Source organism: Anopheles darlingi, chromosome 2 (genome assembly GCF_943734745.1).
Source record: "Anopheles darlingi chromosome 2, idAnoDarlMG_H_01, whole genome shotgun sequence".
Lineage (NCBI taxonomy): Eukaryota > Metazoa > Arthropoda > Insecta > Diptera > Culicidae > Anopheles > Anopheles darlingi.
In genome coordinates, this window is record NC_064874.1 from 93,019,402 (window position 1) to 93,026,901 (window position 7,500).

Sequence of the window (7,500 nt, forward strand, 5' to 3'; positions counted from 1 at the left end):
CGTCCATCGAGTGCGCGCGCTATCGGAAGTGGAAATCTCGCGGTCCACCATACGCGGTCGCGAATCCGTTGGTCTCTGTGTGTGCAGACAGACAGAGAGCATTTGTTTTGGCCACCGCTGATCCCCCGGTGTTGTGTCGTGCCGTACGGGTCTTAGTGCCCTCCTCGAGAGAGAGAGGTCTCAGCGTTTGACGAGCGTTGGAAAATCATCAAAAAAATTATCATAAAACCACTTACACAATCACGCGTTGGAATCACGACGATCCGACGAATTGTGCGTCGTCTAAATTGACACATTCGCTCGGAAACGGATACCTTTAGAGGTTCGATTCGAAGGCATTGGTGTACGAGCAACGGTGAGTGCGATCGGTACGCGGTGTGAACCCCGGATATCCGGCCATGGCGGTGGCTATTTGGTTACAAATGCGAATTCCGGTGTGACTGTTTCACCTGTTATGAAACACGAGCTGCACACGAGGTGATAACGGGTTATCAGAACGCATCAGTGTGAAAGAATGTGTACCGGATAAGCAAAAGCTGTGTCCCTGATCGTGTCAAGTGCTGAAGTTGAAGGGAGTACGACAGTGAAAGCGCATTTACATAACCTTCCTGAATTCTGAACAAGGTGACGTTCAATTTGCAATGGAAAGTGCCACCGACAGTGTCTCCATCTTTAATTTCGCAATTCGTGGACATGAAGCAACATCACAGCGGCGAAGCGGAGAAACGTAGAGGTCAAACCAGCGCCGGGCAGCCAGCGCGGTAGAGAAATGCCGTCGGCAAAATGGCTAATATGAAGTGCTAACGCACCACGTCGGTTGTTTGCTCTTCATCTCACCGTTTGTGTGTGTGTTTAGTCGCGGTAAACGCGGGGGGAAATCGCCATTCGTGAATCTAATCTGTCATTCATCGCGAGTGACATTTCTTCGGCATTCGGTGCTTCATTCTGCAAACAATCGGACACAACCGGGTTACGATCGTAGTAGCCACAGCAAAACACAGTAGGCCCATTGCGCCAGAAGTGATTCGACAGCTCCCATTAGATGCCTCTAACCTCACTCTCTTTTCCCTGGTGTTACCACAAGTAGCAGCAGCGCCAGCAGATTGTGTTGACAGAAGCTGTCAGGTGCACCGCGGGAAACCCCTTCCCCGGCCAAAGGTGTATATGTTGTGCACAGTGAAACACATATTGCATACACCGGGTGGCTCTCTGGGTCTAAAGCAAGACCATCTTAGCCCCCCCCCTGAGGCACTGCTTTACATTGAATGTAGTTCCCGGGGACGGGCGTGATGACGGGAACTGTCCTCCTTCCTTGGGGTGTCGCGTTCGCACAACGGCCGCGAAGTCGGCGCCATTAAACTGCCATCCTGCCGTTGTTGTCACCTAGTCCGCCTTAATGGCGTTAACATTGTGCCAACATAAACACCTCTCCGGCGCGATGGCCACCCCCCCGAGGGGAAAGGGTGTGTAACAACAACAACAACAGCAACAACAAAAAAGGGTTTTTAATTACCAAAGGAGCGGGAGGGCCACAGATTTGAGAAGAGCAGAGAACAGCAGCTGGCAGTTCGCGCTTTGCTTTGCCCGGTGTATCGATTGTAAGTTTGTTGTCGTCGACGTCCTCGTCGTCGTCGTCGTCAGGGAGATCCGTGGTTGCTGTAGTAGCCATTGGAAGCCACCAACAACACGCATCTTCTCCTTCACTGGCAGGCTGCGCCGAGAGTTAATTAATGGCGGCTTTCCTGCGAACGAGCGAGAGAGAGAGGCAGTGTGCGTGCGTGCGTGTGCGTGTGTGGTTGTTCCCTCACGGCCCACGCACTGCCGGTGGCCCGGTAGTAGTGACGCAGAAGAAATAACCTACCACAATATACCGGGGCACCCACATGCGGTCCTTGACGATGGTGTTGTTTCCATTGACGATCCGCTGCCAGTAGTTTGTGCAGTAGTACACACATACACACATCACACACTACACACACACACACACACACACACACACACACAATCAGCTGATCTGTGTCTCATCGATTGGGCCAAACCAGCGTTCTGCGTTCTCCTCATCGTCGTCATCTCGTCATCTCGTTTCCGTTTCCGCTCCGTCACGCATCACGAAGAGTGTGTGCGCTCGCATTCCAGCGCTACCCGCGCCAGCGTCCGCCCGGACGAAGTCCGGACCGAAAAAACGGGACCGAAGTCGAGCGGGCACCAAAGAGTCCTAAAATTAGGACTCCCGCCCGCCCGCTTGTGACGTCTTGTGGCCGGCAGCTCGCATCATGCTGGCTTCTCGGTCAAACGTGCGGAAATGAGCCTAGAGCCCGAGGGCCCGGCACGGCACATACGACGGACGGCGGTGGCGACGATGACGATGGTGGTGGTGGTTAAGCGGAGCGGGCTAATGATTACTACGAGGCAACAGCAGCTTCCGAGCCGAGGCCGAGGATGCTGTAGCAGCGCCATCGCTCGCGCGGTCGCTTTGGTCGTCGCCGACGGCATCGTAATCTTGAGACACCACCACCACCGGGGTGGGGATGGGCCGTGTGCCAAAGGGAAGAAGTGGTGTGTGAGCGGTAAGGCAAACGAGCCAGCGAACGCCACCATCGAGTGTGTGTGTGTATCTTGGATCGACTAAGCGAGAATCCGTGGCAAGAGTGAATGGAACCATTGAAACGAGTGCCATTCCCCCCCCCAGGGGTGATGCCGCGTAAATAGCCGCCGGAAGGGAACTCCCATCATCGTTGCGGTTGCGGTTCTTCGGCACTGCTTGCGTCTCGTGGCGTCTCGGCGCTGAGATGAACTCCTCACTCCTCTGTTGATGATGACATCGACGTCATCGTCAACTGTGGCGCCCTGTGCATCCGAGCTACTCATCATCATCATCATCATCATCCTGATGTTGCTTCATTCATTTGCAGGTCACCGCAGCTTCTAATGTTGCGTTAGTGTCAGTAAGTTAGTTAGCTTCCTTGAGGAAGTCATCAAATGAAGGATCGAGAGCGTAGTAAGAACCAAGATTAGCACGAGAACGAAGAAGACGTTAACACTAAGGTGTCCCAGTATCGATTTTCAAGGTGCTAGACCACACATGGAGTGTGAGACATGCTTTCACACACACGCTCGCGCTCAAGGTGGTTGCTTCTTATCAGTTCAGGTGGTCTGCGCGCTCTACTCTCTCTCTCCATCTCTTTCTGTGTGCTTCATTCTGAAGAACCATCATAAGGGAGGCCGAGGTGCCAACATGTATCTTGTATGGCGCGGTTTCGGTTCTACCTTGGGCGCCTCCTCCCCATCGCCTCTGTTCTGCCCGTTTAGTGGCAAGTGTTTTCTCGCAACTTCACCGCGCGGGGCCACCTTGTCCCGCCTTGGTTAGACGGTTATCAGCGACACCCGATGCGGCGGCAAGAATATTTTGTAATAACGCGCCCGAACGCGCCTTGAACCGCGGGGCGGGAACCATCACGGGCCGCGCTTGTTGTTAGCTGTCATGCTGATGTTGAATTTGAATTTATCATTTAAATAGTAGATAGGCAAGAGGAAATGGATGGGGACCGGGGGGAGGGAACTGTTTGACGAATTTGTCACACCGCGTCGTGTTGTAATGGATTGAACTTTAATTGATAAATGTTGCATGCTTATCTTTTGACATTCCATCCACCCCACCGGTGTGTGTGTGTGTGTGTGTGTGTGTGCTAGCGCACCGTCTAGTGTACTTGTTTGTTTGTTCTGCCTCCACCTTAAAAAAGGCCCATAGAGTGCGAGTGCGTGAGTGTGTGCTTCTATTTTGGTGATAAATTGTCCTCCGGCAAAACAATTACCTTTTTAGGTTTGGGGTGTCCTTGAGGCGATGCTTGATGCTTTCTAGCCCGTCATTTTATGGCTCATTAGCGGGTACTAGCGCACTGTCATTGTCGTACTGCCGGTCCATAAATAGTTCGCATCGAATTTCAAACAGCGCACAGCGAACAAGGGAATAAATCAATCAATCGGTTGCGAGTGTAAAGGCGAATCTCCCCGCCTTCCTCCGCCTTTTGGGAATGGTGGATGCTATAAAACCGTTCGCTATCACCATGATACGTTGACACGCATATACGTTCTGCGCTGCGCTTCGCCTGAACTCGATCTTATCGTTCAAGAGTAAAGCACACACTAAACCCCTTTCCGTTTCTCGGTAGGAGGACAGTTCCAGGAAAGAAATTAGCGCTAATAACGGGCAAAGGAGAGCCAAAGATTAGGACCTGCTCGGTGGCACAGTTTGCTGTCTGTTTGCATTCCGCTCTTTCGCTTTTTGAATGACCGGTGCGATCGCCGAGTTATCAATCAAACGGTGGGCCGCAGCAGGCGCTGCTGCTGCTGCTGCTGCTGTTGGTAGGGCTGGAGACGCGCCATGCTGACATATGTGAGTCCCCAGGTGTCAGGTGGCGAGTAGAAGGAGAAGAAGAAGCAGTAGTTTCTATTTTCTTCTCGGTTACTTTCTTAATCGACGAGCTGTCATCGCACACGCCAAGTGCCACCGCGGCCTCCTTTGTTTGATGGTCGACGACAACAGAAACGAAAATATAGCGGAACAGTCACAAAGCCTGCTGTTGTTGCTGACCTGCGCGAGATACAGCATGATGTGGTCCCTAGACATGTTCGCCATGTTTTTGAATTGCAAAATAATGTTAAAACACACGCGCGAATCAGGTGGATGCTTATCGCTCTTCGGAGGTGGGTGGACTCTTGGTCTAGAAATATGTTTATGGAAAACCCCACTCCCTGCAACTAACGCCGGTGCGTTTGTGTGTGGCTGTGTGGGCACACATTAACTCTGGAATGATGGTATGGGGGGTGCGCCATTTCGATTGAATTCTATTTAAAGCTTCCAGCTGGATTCAAAACAAAAATCCCCTTTATAGCCCTCCCTCCAAAAACAGGGAGCGGTGGGCAATCGCCCACGATAAGATGCGCCGATGCGGAGTCTTGGAGGAGGAAAAAAACATAGGCGTCAATGCGATCAGCATCAGAAATCGAGATGGCGGGAGGGGGACTCACCGCGCATATGAAACCATTGATAAGCAGCGAAGAGGTGTGCGCGCGCGAGCTCGTTGGCCTGCAAAAAATACTGCTCGCGGTGTAATGAGGGCCATGACTTGGAAATTTTATGCGACGCAAGCAAGCAAGTGACACGCCTAATCTGACGACCATCAGGCCACTCCAGTGGCCGCAAGAGAAGGCACGGTGAAGGCGTCCTTCACTTGGTAGTCTAACTGTGTGCATGCATGTCATCACCGACCGTCTTCGTCGTCGCCGTCGCCATCGCCATCATGATGTGTGAAACGAGAGCCCACTCGGGCCTGTAGCATAGGGCGTGATCAGCATTATTCGCTTCGTTCGCTGGAAGGCTTTTGCTTATCTAAATGGTCTCCTAATCCCGATTACGATAGAGAGCGTACGCTCCGGTGCCTCGACGGCAGCAGCAAGTACCTCCGTAGCTCGTTCAATGAATCAAGCACACCGAGTGGTCGTGCTTCTCCTTCTCCTGGTCGCTCTTATCACTAGAGCTGCTAGCTGCGCCCGTAGTACGAGCTCCTAGGGGCTGGTGATTGATTAATTCAGCTCATTGTTTGGCTGGATTAAACCTTTTCTCTCGAGCATCCGAGCACCACCCCTTTTCTTACCGAAGAAATGATTGTTTCAATTCAACGGGACGAATAGCATACGGAGCAATGGATGGAGATCCCAGGCGTAGTTCTTTTCATAAACTGAAACGCGGAGCAAGCACACATACACAAGCACACACACACAACTATCTCCATGCGTTTAGATTAGAACAACACGAAACAGAACAGAAGCACATCGTAATCTCCCCCTTGGCCGGTGCTATGTTTGGGCTCCATTTTTGTTTTGTCTTTTGGCGCTCAATACAGTAATTAATGCATTTATCGAGTGCAGGACTGCAAGGCAGCTCCTCGTGTGTTGCTGTCGGTGCGGGTTGCTCCTTTTAATTAAATCAATTAACACTCTTCCCCTCCCAGCACTCGCGCTTCCGTGGCATCCGTGGATTCCGGTCTCATCTACTGGCGGTCTACTCCACCCTCCCCAGGGGAAAAAGGGCATCTCTAAATAATAATAATAGTAATAACTATCCAACCGCGCAGGTGCCACCAACAGCAGCAACAGCCGGGGCTAGACCGCAGGTGGAATGGGCTTCGGTTGTTCCGTTGGGAACGACGTCCGCGGTGTCCATTCATAAATTCATCCCGTAACAAGCCCAAACGGGGGTCCCAAAAGCCCTCATCATCATCTCACCCGCCCGCTCGCTCGCTCGCTCACTGGCTTCGGGCCCGCGATTTTGATCAAAGATCATAATTTTCACCTTCCATTCGATCGCTTTCGAGCGGGAGTCTGATCGACTAGAGCGCTCGCTCCGGTGCGTTCTGAACCGGGAATGGAGGGTTCTGCTTACTGAGTGAAGCGCTCTATTAACATACATACCTGGCTCGCTGGCTGGCAGGCAGGCAGGCAGACTGGTTGTCTGTCCCAAGGAAAGGTCTGTCCGTTTTGTGAGACTCGCCCGGTCCCCGGGTGTGGCGCAACAGCAGCACCAAATATATTATGGAATATTATAAATTAGAATAATTGCCCTCAATTACCGCCACAATGGCCCATAAGGAGTAGGAAGCGAAAACGAAAACAGAAAGAGATAGAGAGAGAGCTGGAGAGAGAACGAGAGCTGGCTGACGCATTCGCACAAGCCAAGAGTCCGCCAAAGATCGTCTCACTTCCGCTGTTGCTGCTGCTCGGCTGTTGCTGTCGCTGGCCAATACTGTTTTAATAGTGGGGGCCACCGAAAAATTGTGATCTAGCCCCTCAGAATCACCACGAAATGATGGGGCAACGAGGGGATCGAAAAGCAAATGATCTCGCGGCGGACGATCAACGAGCATCGCGAGATCTCCCGAGTCCAGATGCTGTAGCTTCTCGTGAGGAGCGAGCGACCGCTAATAGTGTGCGCAATTATTGGACAAAACAGTTCCGTTGATTTCCGGTGATTTCCGGTGTTTGCGGTGGTGATCCCGCCCTCCTTCGGCTCCCACAACACGATCGTATCCATCGCCACCGCCACCGCAGGGACACGGTGCGTCGCTAATCGATTAATATGCGCTCCCCGGGTATCCCCGCGGTGATCAAACAACTCTTTGGCGTTCCCACCAGCACAAACAAACACACACACACACACACACACACACACCGACAACCAAAGAACGATCAATCGTGCGGTCTCAATTGATCAATTATTAATTATTTATGCAAAATTTACTCCCCAAAAAATCTACAAACAAAACGCTTCCTAACGTTCGTTCTCGCTTCCGTTTTCTCACGATCCATGCTCGCGCGTTCACATTTTGCTGAGTGCTAAGAACTGACCAGCGGCACTCGATCCCCCCTCAGAAAAAAAGGGGGAGCCAACATGGCATGGCGTTTTCAGGTTGCCAGATTGTTTCGTTTTTCGTGGAAAATGGG

The 7,500-nt window shown here is 52.0% G+C and overlaps 1 protein-coding gene across 1 annotated transcript in view; it reads left to right on the top strand.

The window, feature by feature from the left end:
* The first annotated feature begins 94 nt into the window (after nt 1–94).
* The window catches only part of LOC125959646 (myb-like protein AA), a 55,187-nt gene continuing 47,781 nt past the window's right edge, over nt 95–7,500 (top strand). The window contains exon 1 of the mRNA XM_049692474.1: nt 95–355. The gene's annotated coding sequence lies outside the window, so the exon portion shown is untranslated. The remainder of the gene's footprint in view (nt 356–7,500) is intronic.